General features: G+C 38.6%; 1 long non-coding RNA gene across 2 annotated transcripts; it reads left to right on the forward strand.

Annotated features, from left to right (window-relative positions):
* The first annotated feature begins 43 nt into the window (after nt 1-43).
* Nucleotides 44-5,108, forward strand: LOC132279373 (uncharacterized). Of its 2 annotated transcripts, none has more exons than XR_009471306.1 (4): nt 44-329; nt 1,525-1,697; nt 1,812-1,913; nt 2,155-5,108. It is a non-coding gene; the product is annotated as an uncharacterized LOC132279373 (long non-coding RNA). The 2 variants fall into 2 exon arrangements; XR_009471305.1 differs by having other exon boundaries at nt 58-329; nt 1,525-1,601.
* Nucleotides 5,109-14,522: the final 9,414 nt, after the last annotated feature.

Raw genomic sequence — 14,522 nt, forward strand, 5'->3', positions numbered from 1 at the left:
TCATGTACTGCTTTTAATTTATTTTTAACACACTTAAACTTTTACTTTCTTATATCTTTTGGTATCATGATATGGAGACCCTTTATTTGAGAATGTGCATCCCTCTTTTTAAAAATGTTACACCTCTTGAACTGCATTATGCACAATTTATTAAGGGCTAAATATTTATTTTTGATGCCAATGTGCAAGTTATTTGAAGATTAATTGCTAAATATGAAATGTATGCATTTATAATAGACAGAACTCTGTATTGTAGGTTGCTTTAGCTATTTTTTTTTGGCTAGACATGGAAGTTCAGCCTCCCGAAAATATATGTTGGAATGCATCAGGTTCACTTGTTTTTTGTTATTGATTTTCAATTATTTTTTCAGCGTGTTGGATGACTAATCTGCGCGTTTGAGCAATCTTCATGGAGCATTGTCTACCTCGAAATAAACCACACAAAACTTTAAGAGATCCCAGTTGGTCAAACAACTATTTTTTAGGGATTTGTCTTTCAAAATGAAATTTGTCAGCAGAACCCTTTATTAATTAATTGAAACATATTGGTTAATTTTATAATTTATGATTACCATTGAATAATTGTCACCATTTTTCCTTTTTGCTGAATTTATTTTGTTTTGGCAAGTGACCTTGAAAATTCACTTGGTCACTGCTGTTCATTTTCTATTGTTTTGTAAACTTGACGGAATGAAACAACTTGTTATTATAATACTTGGAATTCAATTACATATGATTGCTCTTAGCTTATTGATCTGCCCCTTGACTCGAGATGAGGTAATGTGAAGTGGATTCTTACCCATAAGAATAACTTCATGACTTGGGCATTTGAGAATTAATAATTAAAATGGGATGCCATTAATTTTTGAAGTATAAACAAAATGACGTTTTTTGCCTTCTACGTTAACCATGAGTACTCTTATTTATTTGTTCTTTCACCAGTCTTATATTTTTGTTTGTTATCTGTACAATTTATTTTTAATCCATATCTTAGTCTGTCCTCTTGCTTAGACTCTAAAGCGACATACCCCGGCGCTTGGCACCCATGCCATATAGATAGATAGAATTAAGTAGAAGAAATTTGGCATCCTTTGCTTTAATCACATCACTGTTGGCCTTCAACTGACTAAAGAATGGATAGGGTCTTTTCCCATCTCGAATGGCTATGGACTGGATTATTTGATTTCCTTGAGCAATTATGTTCTGTTGCATGCTTGAATATGAATCTAAGCCGTGGATAATTTCTTCCTTCATCAAATATTTTATCTCAGATGTGTTAGTTTACTTGTCATGATCTTTTGATTAAACAAAAACAAATCAACACCAGTTAAATCACCTTAACTAAATTTACTGCTCTCACTGCCTACTTTAATGGTTTAAGTGCAAATTTATTTTTCTTTATTTTAATGGTTTAAGTGCAGATGTTGATTATATTATACAGTATTACCTTGGCTTGTTCAATTCTAATGTTTTTTATCCTGCTCCTATTCTCGATTATATATTATTAATTATGTGACTGTACAGGGGACCAAAATTCGTTCCTTGTGGGGCACAGCTCAGTTGTTTTTGCATCCTCGTTACATGCATCGTGGTGCTTCTAGGTAGTTATTTCTATTTCTATTTTGCTACTTGAATATGATAACTGTGCTCACAAAATTCTTGGGTTTGCCGTAGTGCAAGTCAAGAAAGCCATGGAGGTGGGTGACTTTTGCTTACATCCATCCTTTAAACCTATAAGATGGGTTGTTTCTTTTATTCATAACTCAATAATTCAATGAAATGCTAAGTCTGCTATTTTGCACATGCTACAGGTTACGCATTATCTAGGGGGCGAAAATTATGTTTTCTGGGGTGGTCGGGAGGGTTATCAGACCCTTTTAAACACAGATATGGAAAGAGAGCTTGATCATAAGGTAGGCTCACCAGTTCCTGAATTACAGAATAAATTTTAAATTTCCCCAGGTATTATTGAGAACTGTCTTGTCTCTTTATTATTACTGTTTTTCAAAATTTGTTTTTGAAAGCAGATAACCGTATGGCAAGGTTTCCTATTTTCATGTGATTTGTTGTCTAACATATTCAATATTGTTCTTCTTTATTTTCTCTTTACTTTAATTTAATTTACATTTGATTAACTGGTTAATCCACTTACAGGGTTTATGGAAGCTGCTGTTGCCTTCAAGAAGAAAATTGGATTCAACGGTACTTGTATATTCAATTTGTCATGCACCATTTATTAGCAGAATAGAATTGTACTGTGAAAAATAAATAACTTTATCGAACTAAACATTGCTTTGGTGCTATCAATCTATCATCTATTTCTACAGATAATATGAGTAACTTGTTTTCGCAATTGGGTTTCTTTTAGCAGTATAGAATTGTCTCTATTCCCCCCCCCCCCCTTCCTTTTTTCTCCTGTTGGTGAAAATTATGTTTTCTGGGGTGGTCGGGAGGGTTATCAGACCCTTTTAAACACAGATATGGAAAGAGAGCTTGATCATAAGGTAGGCTCACCAGTTCCTGAATTACAGAATAAATTTTAAATTTCCCCATTTATTAGCAGAATAGAATTGTGCTGTGAAAAATAAATAACTTTATCGAACTAAACATTGCTTTGGTGCTATCAATCTATCTTCTATTTCTACAGATAATATGAGTAACTTGTTTTCGCAATTGGGTTTCTTTTAGCAGTATAGAATTGTCTCTATCCTCCCCCCCCCCCCCCTTCTTTCTCCTGTTGTTCTTTTGCTGGGACACCACCATAATTACTAGCTAATTTCTTGGGAAAATATGGCCTTAATAGGCACTTTCTCATACTCTCGAGTCTCTAATCTACTTGCGCTTAAATTATCCCGGTTTTACTCCATCGTTAACAAATCCCTCAAGTTCTTTACTACGGTATCATTGCAAAGCAAGCTCTATAATTTAACGTTATAGAGTTCTTTGTATTAGCTCAATGTTAATAAATGTTTTTCTTTTTTTTTTTTTCTTTTTTTGGTTTGGCTTACCGAAATGTAGAATTTTTTGAAATGATGTTAAACAAACTCAGGCATTTGAATAAACGGTTAATTGCAATTTGCTACTGAATCATTCCATGGGAATTGAAATAACATGTGTACTGTCAATGTCCTCTCCGCACCGCACCCCCACACCACCAAAAAAATAATAATAATCTGATACTTTCTCCTGTTTTAGATTATAATTGAGACAATTACAGTTACCTCTACAAGGAGTGCAAAATAATTCAGAAGAATGGATAACATTTAAGTGTTCACTTCTGGTTGCTTAAAGTTCAATCGTAAGAAGAACTGGGGGGAGGGGGGTGGTGAGGCGTCTAATGATTCCCGTGAATTCGTCTTTTATAGTATAGAATAAACTGATATTGTGTGAATATGTGAAATTATATTGATAATTAATATCTCAATGAATTGAGTATAAAGGAAAATTTCAACTTTCTTTTTAGTTAATTAATGATAATCCCCAAGTGAAACATGATTTGTGATATCCATCTCGAAAATATGAGAAATGCAGATGATAGAACGAGGATTGCAATATAATTCAATGGTGAGGTGTCCCATAGGATTTACCGTGTAATTATGGATGTATGCATACATATCAGTATGGGGAGATAGCCTTGCCATTGTTACCGAATAGTGCCATAAAAAATATATTTGTATATATATACAGATCAATTGGTTGAAAGTTGTGAGTTGCAAAAAGTACAGTAGAACAACAAATGGTGATTAGTTGGTTCTACTTGGCCTTATAATGTTTATTTTACGTTAGAGTGCTAGATATAAATAGCTTTGACACTGTTTCTGGAGTGCACTCGCTTCACTCAACTGCAAGTGACAGAACTTAAGAAACAGGGCACCTGAACAAAAGTTAATACCCTTTCTGTCCACTGTCATCATCACCACATACATGTTTCACTCTTGTGGTCTATTAGTGTTTCATCAATTTAGCTTACATATGCGAGTTTTGTCCTTTAAGTTCTCCAGATTGACCTCTTTCTTGAAATTCACATGTGCTCCAGATGTAAACAATACAGAGTTCTGTCTAATATCTCATAGTTGTCCCAAATTCGTTCAACTTTTTTTTTTTTTTTTGGCACAATGAATCTACCCGATCCAATTTACTAAAACAAGTGAGTTAACTATAGTGGCTATAAGTATGACATTATAGTCTGTCTATGGTATGATTTTAAGCCTCTAATCAGCTACAGAGAGAAAATCCTTGTTTGTAAGAAAAAAATTGGAGTCTCTGCTCAATCTAGGGTTTTTTTTAGAAATCATCATATGTGATTTGAGTATTCATCAAGGAGGAATTCATCAGTGTATCGAGGCATTCCAATTCAAGAAATTTGGGCAGAAGGAAGGACAACCATTGGAGGAGAGCAGATTCGCAAGAAGCGAAGTCTTCATCTTAGGCTATTGTTCCTACGTGTGGGGAAACCTTGTTACATGGAGCAGCAAGAAGCAGTCTGTAGTTGCTCGAAGCAATGCTGAGGCCGAATTCAGGGCTATGGCACACGGAATATGTGAAGGAATGTGGCTCAAACGACTCCTAGAAGAACTGAAAATCGCTTCTGAAAGTCTAATAAAGATGCTGTGTGACAACCAACCTGCTGTCAGTATTGCTAAGAATCCAGTTCACTGTGACAGAAGTAAACATGTTGAGATTGATAGGCACTTCATCAAAGAAAAGATCGATCAGGGAGTCATGAAGATGATATATACTCCTTCAAGTCTTCAAACCGCAGACATCCTCACCAAGGCTCTTAACCGAGATCGCTTTGAAATCCTTCTTTTCAAGTTGGGAATGATTGATATATATTGCCCAACTTGAGGGGGAGTGTGGAAATTCTAGATATGCAATCAGATAAGATCTTGGAGTGCAATCCTTTAGTTAGCTGATTCAGTTAGTTTCAAATAAAGAGAAGAGGATAATTAGTATCCAAATATTCAAGATTTCTGTTAGTTTCCTGTTTTACTTTCTAGAGTCAAGGAGTTGGTTAGCCTAATTGTGAAGGTTTCCTCCTATTTATTCTTGTAATTCACTTATTCCAGAGATAATAATAATAAAAATATATTTCTTTTTAGGTCCAATTACCATTGAAACCCCAACTGTTCACTAACATCATCAATATGTGATCATTCACCCACTCCTTTCCTTCATCAGCACAATCTAAGTCTAACACCACCGCACTCTCTGGTCTCACCACAGTCAAGGGCTCATCCACCCCTAAATTTGGAGTCAAATGATAGCTTTTGCTTAAGACATCAAGTATAAATTTATAATATATGGTTAATTGATTTATGTTTTGCTTCTTTTGAATATTTCTTATGAATAAATAGCTTTATTAGTTTAATTGTTCTATTTTACTGGTTACTTTATTGGTTTAATTGTGATATATATTTAGATTAATTTAGTGTTTTTATTATTGGATGTTCGTTGTTTAATTGTGTTATTTTTGCTAAGAATTGGTTTTAAAATTTTACTTGTGCGCCTCACATCACTCAGGCTCGCGCCTCACTGTGTACCTCGTGCCTCGCCGTGCGCTTAAGCTCCAAGTGACCTCTAGTGCCTTGGTGCGCTTTAGGCTTTTAATAACTATGCATCCAGCATAGAATCACCCAATTCATCAACCCTGCCCGTAATTGGCTCGGAAATCCAACCTAGCTCCTCACCAACCGAAGATGGCTGAACCGATGAAGAGAGTTCAGAAAGAATCCCATCATTCCCCAAGAAATCCAAATCAGAAAAACAATCCACACTGGCCATCCCATCCCTTTCTGATAACCCCAAAAGACAACACCGGCCATCCCAGCCCTTTCTGACAGCCCAACAAACCCACATCCATTCGAATCCGAGTCACTCCATACTGACTTGTTATGAACACATGCCCTTTCTACCCCCACACAAAATATAACACAACTCTTTAAAGTGCTTATATTACCGATATCAATTCCATACTCTTGGTTTCGTTGTTAGTTTTAAAAAATTAAGATAGAAGTCCATAATGAAAGCATATTCTTCCAAGCATGAAATTGTGTCGAAGATCTAATTCATTTTGGAATTTTGCATTTTATTTAGCCATATGTCACACCCTGCCTAATTACGTGGAGGTTAAGACACGCATGAGACACCCAAGCATTGTGGAGGCGTCTGAATGGCATGAGAAGACTCGAGTATAATAGAGTTCTAGAGTCTTCCGGATTAGTGTAGAGAAGTATGGAGTTTTGTAAGGAGTTTTGTAGAGTTTTAGATATTATTGTAGGGAGTTCTAGATTGTACAAAGAAGGGATTTATAATTATTTGTTTAAGCAACAAATTTATGTTTTGGAGAGTTGTCCGGAGACTATCAACATATGAAGTAATCAGCTGTTTTCGGATACCCCCACCGGATGGTTGGTATAAGTTAAATGTTTTTGGGTTATTTCAGAAAAATCTTGATGGGACCAAAGAAGCTGGTTGTGGAGTAGTAATAAGAGATCATTGAGGAACGGTTTTGAAATTGCTCCATAAGCCACTTCATCATGCTACATCTAGAGAGGAAGTGGTCTTCCTTGAAATTGCTCCATAAGCCACTTCATTATACCACTTGCTCACATTTTATCACTTTAATATTCATTTTATCCCGAAAATGATGATCACTTTTATGGAATATCTAAAAATGTCAGTTTTTTTGATAAGTATTAACTTTTTTGAAAAGTACTAAGTTTTTTATCACGTGTATTTCAAAAACAAACAAAAATGTTGCTGCTACTTTTATGTCTTTATTTCATTTCTAGAATGAGTTCTCTCTATTGCTTTGGAAAGTAATTCTCCTTTAGGAAAATTAATTTATTTCTGCATTGATACGTGATTAAAATTGTGTATTAATGCGTGGAAATTTATTTTTGTACTAAGTTTAAGCGGTTGTATTGGTCGATTGCAAAATTCAATAGCCTTTGGATTGAGACTTGGAAAAGATTTGATCGATTTCGAGGGAAAGAAAAGAAGAAAGAGATCCATGGGTCAAGATCGGTTGACGAGAATTCTAGATTGGGAAGAATGACAACTTTCATATTTGAAATTTGGAAGGAAAGTTTTGAACAGTTTTTTGGCCACTACGTATAAAAGACTTTGAAAGCTATGAAGCACATATACTTCAATGGGAGGGGAGTCGTCGTATCGTGGACACTTTTTGGTATCATGGTTGGACACATTTTCGTAAATAAAAATAATTTTTTATATTATTTTATAAGTCATCGCAAATTTGGAAAGCCAATTTTGGTATATTTTCTTTTTTTATGGTTTTAGTGTAAGTTTTTATATATTTGGATTAATTATATTTTTCAGAAATGTGTTTGTTTTGTATAATTCTTGATTTAGTGAATTCTTAAAATTTGGGCAAATTAAAATACTAATTTTGTTAAAAAGAAGAGTCAATCAATTTTATGAATTTCTATCAATTTTATGAATTTATCTTTCGAGAAATATTTTAATGAATTAACTTTCAATATTATCTTGTTTTTTATGAATCTCAATTGAAGTGTAAGTTTTTATATATTTGGATTAATTCTATTTTTCAGAAATGTGTTTGTTTTGTATAATTCTTGATTTAGTGAATTATTAGAATTCGGGCAAATTAAAATACTAATTTTGTTAAAAAGAAGAGTCAATCAATTTAGTATTTTTAAGAGTCAATAATTTAGTATTTTCAAATCATTCTTTAGAAGCATTATAGAAGTCGCAACAAGAAGTTTTTCGCACCAAGTTAGGTGTTCAAACACATTTATGATGAGATTGCACATTATGTCGATCATAATTTGTGCAAATTTTGGTATGGCGATCATACTAATCATTTAGTTAGGATTGAGTCTAGAAATTTGCTTGGCAATTTATTTGATTCTCTTAATCACTGTCACACACTTGGCAACTTGGTTGATAATGAGAATAATCATGAAAATAATAACAATTTCCAACTTGACCAACCCATTACAACTCTTATAAATTATTCTAGAACTAGTGCACCTTCGTAATCTTAAAAGTATTCCAATATTACCTAGATTCCATGGTTTAGAATCTGAAAAATGAAAATCCCTATTTTCATATTAAAGAATTTGAAGAGGCAAACGTTCTTTAAATGTAAATCAAGAATTTTTCTCAAAAAAAAAAAAAAAAAAAAAAAAAAAAAAAAAAAAACAGAGATGGGGGGAGTAAATTAATTTTTTGGTAAATTTATTCAAATTCTTCTGCCTATCCTTTAAATAACTTAAATTGGTCAACCTAAAAAGAGTAAAATAAATTATATACTAATTTAGATTAGGCCCACATGTAAAGAGAGTTATGTTGACCAGTCATCTAAAGGGGGGAAAAGAAAAAGAAAAAGAAAAACTTCAATTGGTTAAATTAAAAAAAAGAAAGAAAAGGAGAAATAAAAAATATTTTCATTTTCTTAAAAAAAAAAAAAAAAAAAAAAAAAAAATCAATGCATTTAGAAGAGCTTCACACGGCTTTTCAATTTAAAACAGTAATCAAGATGGATGGCCAAGAAACATTTGTGTGCAAATTAATTGCTTACTCTCGTCAACATATCAATCACTAAATTATAGTAATCTTTTTCTCCGGCTTTGATTCAACCTCTTATGAGAGTCTACTTGATTTATAAGTTGAGTACAGTTTTTTATTTTCAGTTTTCTCAGAATAAAAAATTGTTAAAAAAGAAATTATACTTGGTTCAGTTTTTTTAAAACTATTTTCTAAAAATTCAGTTATAAAAAAGGTTTTTGTTTTTAGAAAATTGTCTTTTATAGTTCTCTAAAAATAGTTTTATATTCTCTGAATTTTTGAGATCTGTTTTTAAAGTTACAAACGAAACAAATCCTAACTTTTGTTTACCAACACAATCACAAACTTTCTAAGTCTAATGATGAGGAGCCCAGAAGTGATATGGGCCGAATATGACCCGCGAACATGGCATCCGGTCCGAGCAGCTGGGTCCAGCCCATAAAGAAATACTGTCATATAGGCCGAACGCGAATAGCCCATCGAAGATGACCAAAGCCCACAGAGGAACGGGCCCAGATCTAGCAACCCATTAATGTTTATAAATACCTATAAATATGAGAAGTAATGGGGAGGGAGATTCATTCTGTTGAAGTGTAAGAATTCTAGAGAGAGAAAATGGAAATGAATTCCTTGCATCTTCAATTGGCGCCGTCTGTGGGAATCGTTGAAGATTGATTGATCATTGATCAATATCGCGTGGATTCAGACCAATTCGTGAAGACGAAACTCGATCTTTGGGAGTTGGATCCAGATCTGAGAGATTGTGACCTATTCTGGAGGAATTTTAGTTCTGTTGCTTTGACGGAAGTGGCTTCAAATCTATGCAACAACGAGTTGTTCGATTGCGGCTGGATCTGACGGATTTAGAATTCGGAGAATTCAGATCTCGTCAACCGTAAGCATAACTCGGAGAATTCGAGTCCAGATCTGAAAAATTCGCGCTCACGAAGCTCAGATCTACTCAAGAACTTGAGATTAATGCCTTTACTCCGTTCAGGAATAATGATAGGTGAAAGCTCCAATCCGATGGAGGCTGTCCAGCAAACGAAGCTTGAGGAGTTGATGAACTTGATCGAAGCTCTCAAAAGAGAGAATGCAGAATTGAAAGCTGGAATGCAGCATCAGCAAATGCCGGCGGTTCCGCGTCCACTTCCGGCCGGTGAAGGAGGTATTCAATCTAATATCGCACATCAAGGCAAGCAGGACGAGAACAATCAGTCAGCTCTCCACCGTGATGAAAGGAGGATGGACAATTTGCCGCCAAATGTTCGTCGAGTTGAGGATCACGAAGGATCGACTCACGTTGATCCGCGACATGAGCAGATCAGACAGAACGAAGCCATGACCTTCGATCCACATCAGGAAAGGTTCAACCGAGAGGAAGTGATAGAGGTTGATCGCCGCCGAGTTGTATCGCCTTGGCAAAGAGAGCTCATTGAGGAACGGTCATTCGATCCGTCTTACCGGCCCTCTATGGCTACACTCACTCATCGCGGTTCGGAGAGCAGATCTGTAGCTCATAGAGTTACCACTGGGCTCCAGAGAGAGAATGAAGCACTCCGATCTGCGGCTCGGACAGTTGATTCACCATTTATTGATGAGATCCTGAATGCTCCGCATCCAAGGAAGTTTGCCATGCCAGTCTTTATTCTGTTTGACGGAACAACCAATCCGATCGATTATGTGTACCATATCCAGTTGAAGATGGCTCTGAATACAGAGAACGGCTTTTTAATGTGCAAATGTTTCCCTACAAGTCTAGCTGGACCGGCGCTTAGCTGGTTCAAGAACTTGCCTAGGGGCTCGATTGATAGCTTCCGGAACCTGTGCGATCGGTTCATAAGCCAGTACTATGGGAACAAGCGTCCGCCGAAGGACATCTCGAGCCTATTCACAATGAAATAGCACAAAGTTGAACATCTCCAGGCTTTTCTCACCAGGTTTAACCTCACTAAGAGTATGGTGATTGAATGCCACCCTTCTACAGCGGTTCAAGCCTTCAAGTTGGCCATGACACGTGGCACTCCGTTCCATACCAGTCTGGTAGTGAACACGCCGACGACTATGGATGAACTCAATGAAAGAGCCGATGGCTTTGTGCGCCTGGAAGAAGAGGAGGCAGCCAATGCTCGGACAGCGTCGGTCGTGTTGACCGAGGAAAAGTCCAAGGCAAAGATCAGGCAGAAGCAGGCTCAGCCGCAACGTCAGACCTCCTGGAAGGCAGAAAAGAGGTCCAGGGAGGAAGAGCTAATCACTCCGTTGAAGGTCACTCTGGCGAGGCTATATCAGGAGAACAAAGATAAGTTTCATCCACCACTGCCAATTAGGCAACCCCTAGAACAGAGGGATCAGACTAAACATTATGCTTTCCATTCTGATTTTGGTCATCAGACTAACGAATGCAGGAATTTGAGAAGGCAAGTGGAGATGTTGATAGCTAGAGGGGAGTTCGCGAGTTATGTCCAAGGCTCGGCGATAGAGCAGAACCGACCGATGGAGCAAGTAAAAAGAAGTCAGATGCAAAGCTCCCACAATTCACAGCCAGTTCGTATAATCAATGCTATTCACGGTCGACCCAAGCCTAGTGAAGACTCAGATGAGCTACTTCGAACGCGCTTACGGCAGGCACAGATGAAGAAAAGGGTCAGCAGTGTGAATACGCTGCACCAACAGATCACATCGATACAGATAAAGTTCGACAGGACAGACCTGCTGCGTGTTCAAATCCCCCATGAAGATCCGTTGGTAGTCAGCTTGATAGTGGCGAACTGCCTGGTGCGCAGAGTTCTGATCGATCCCGGAAGTAGTGCGAATGTCATGCCAAGGGACACATTTGATCGGCTCGAGATTAAGCCAGAGAGGCTCAAGCCCACTGGAAATCCCCTGTTAGGATTTGATGGTAAGAGGGTGGAGCCCATCGGTATGGTGGAAGTAGAAGTTCAAGCTGCAGAACGAGCTCTTATGGAAACTTTTGTGGTTGTGGAGATTCACCCCTCGTACAATCTCCTGATGGGAAGAGGATGGATTCACAGAGTCCAAGGTGTGCCCTCAACTTTACATCAGGTCATGAGGTGCCTCGGACCCGATGGAATAAGGTGATAGACATTCATGGGGATCAGGTTGCAGCCAAAGAGTGTTATTCCGTCACACTAAAATATGCTGGGAAAGGGAAGGCGCCCATCCGTTCGGCGAGCCCAAGATAGCAATTACAGGAACCTCCACCCAAGCAGAATAGGGTGGAGGAGCCAGTTGACTTGACCGAGGAGCCCCTTCTGGATGTACAGATCGATCAGTCCAAGCCAGAGCAAACTACCAGAGTAGGAGTAAGACTAACCAGGGAAGAGCAGCAGGAACTAATTGACTTCTTGTCTCACAATGCCGATGTATTTGCATGGAGTCACCTAGACTTGCCTGGAATTAATCCCTCCGTATCCTGTCATTCCTTGAATGTCAATCCCAATTTCAAACCAGTAAAGCAGAAGCAACGAAGGTTTGCTCCAGAACGTAACCAGATCATAGCCGAGGAGGTTGATAGGCTGCTCGATGCGGGATTCATCAGAGAAGTGCACTATCTTGATTGGTTGTCCAACGTCGTTGTCGTGCAGAAGAAGAATGGGAAATGGCGAGTATGCATTGATTTCACCAATTTGAACAAAGTCTGTCCGAAGGATAGCTTCCTGCTGCCTAAGATTGATCAAATGGTGGATGCCACCACCGGGTATGAGCGTTTAACCTTTCTGGATACTTATTCAGGTTATAATCAGATCCCTATGGACCCGGCAGATGAAGAAAAACTTCTTTTGTTATCGAGCGAGGGACATACTATTACAAAGTTATGCCTTTCGGACTGAAAAACGCGGGAGCAACTTATCAAAGGCTTGTTAGCAAAATTTTCAAGGATCAAATAGGAAAGATTGTGGAAGCCTATATTGATGATATAGTGGTAAAGAGTAGGAAGAAGGATGATCATCTGAAACATCTGCAAGATGTATTTGATGTGCTGAGGCGATATGGGATGAGGCTCAATCCAACCAAGTGCTCGTTCGGTGTGAGTTCCGGTCAATTTTTGGGACACGTGGTCAGTCGCAGAGGCATCGAAGCTAGCCCTGCTCAAGCAGAGGCTTTGATTAAGAATACCGAGCCAAAGACGATCAAAGAAGTGCAAGCCCTCACAGGACGAATAGCTGCATTAAGTCGATTCATTTCTAAGTTGTCAGACCGCTGCAAGCCGTTCTTTGACACGATCCGGAGTCATGGAAGACAGGTCTGAGGGGATGAACAACGACAAACATTAACCCATTTGAAGGAATATATGCAGAATCCACCAGTCCTGTCAGCCCCGGATCCAGAAGAGAAATTATATCTATATCTCGGAGTATCTAGTGTTGCGACAAGTGCCGTTCTGATTCGTTGCAAGGAAGGGGTGCAACACCCGGTGTTTTATGTCAGTAAGACAATGACTGAGGCAGAACGAAGGTACTCGAAGGCCGAACGGGTGATACTTTCACTCGTAAACGCAAAAAGAAAGTTAAGGCATTATTTCGAATCCCACCCTATAGCTGTCCTAACAACTTTTCCAATCAGAGTGCTTATGCACAAGCCAGAACTCTCGGGCAGAATGACAAAATGGGCCATAGAGTTAAGCTCATTTGACATAACGTATGAGCCGAGAACGGCTGTCGAAGGACAAGCGGTAGCCGATTTCCTGCTAGAATGTGACTCTGAGGATACGGAAGAAGACCTTAGATGCGGCTCTTGGAAACTTTATGTGGATGGCTCCTCTAATCAGATGGGGGCAGGAATTGGGGTTAAACTACAAACCCCAGAGGGTACTTCTTTGAGTCAAGCACTCAGACTTGAGTTCCGAGCCACCAATAATGAGCGGAATACGAGGCGTTGCTGAATGGGTTAAAGTTGGCCAGAGAGCTACAGGTCAGAAGTTTGACTGTTTATAGTGACTCACAGTTGATTGTTCGGCAGGTAAATGGTGAGTACGCGACCAAGGATGACACGATGGAGGCATATCGTTCTGCCGTTCTGCATAAAGCCAAGGACTTTGCAAAGATTGAATTCATACAGTTACCGAGAGAACATAACGCAGATGCTGATCGGTTAGCATGTAGTGCTTCGAGCTCTGGCGAGACATTGGCGAGGGTGATTCCAATAGGAATACTGACCCAGCCATCTATTTTTGAAGAACCTTTAGACTCTGAACCTTGGCAAGTCAATGTCATACCATATGAACCGAGTTGGATTGACCCCATCATCACTTATATTCGAGATGGCGTTCTGCCTATGCAAAGGGATGAAGCTAGGAAAATAAAAAAGAATGCTGCAAAGTACGCCATAGTGCATAACCAACTGTACAGAAGATCCTACTCTGGCCCATACTTGAAGTGTGTCACCCCCACAGAGGCTCGACAGGTGTTGCGAGCTATTCATGAAGGCGTATGTGGAAATCATTCTGGGGGAAGATCGTTAGCGTACAAAGCAATGACACAAGGGTATTTCTGGCCGAACATGTCAAGAGATGCGGAGGAGTTCTCTCGAAGGTGCAATAAATGCCAACGGTATGGACCATTGATCCACTAACCACCTGAGGAATTGCACGTAATGGCCTCACCATGGCCTTTTGCGCAATGGGGGATGGATGTGGTCAGTCCTCTACCAACTGCGAGAGCTCAGAACAAGTATGTGCTACTGGCCACGGATTACTTTACTAAGTGGGTGGAAGTAGAACCATATCCGAGCGTGACTCAGACTCATGTGAGACGATTTATCTGGAGCCATATTGTCTGCCGTTTCGGCGTTCCAAGGTCAATAGTAATGGATAATGGCACGAACCTCGACAGCAAGCAAGTAAGAGAGCTGCTGGAGGAGTATGGAATTAATCAAAAGTTGGCTGCAGTAAGTCATCCCCAGGCCAATGGACAAGCAGAAATTACAAACAGAACAATTTTCGCCTG

The sequence above is a fragment of the Cornus florida genome, unplaced genomic scaffold (assembly GCF_030987335.1).
Source record: "Cornus florida cultivar Cherokee Brave unplaced genomic scaffold, ASM3098733v1 CherokeeBrave_3.0.0_Hap2_Chr10, whole genome shotgun sequence".
Taxonomy (NCBI): Eukaryota; Viridiplantae; Streptophyta; class Magnoliopsida; order Cornales; family Cornaceae; genus Cornus; species Cornus florida.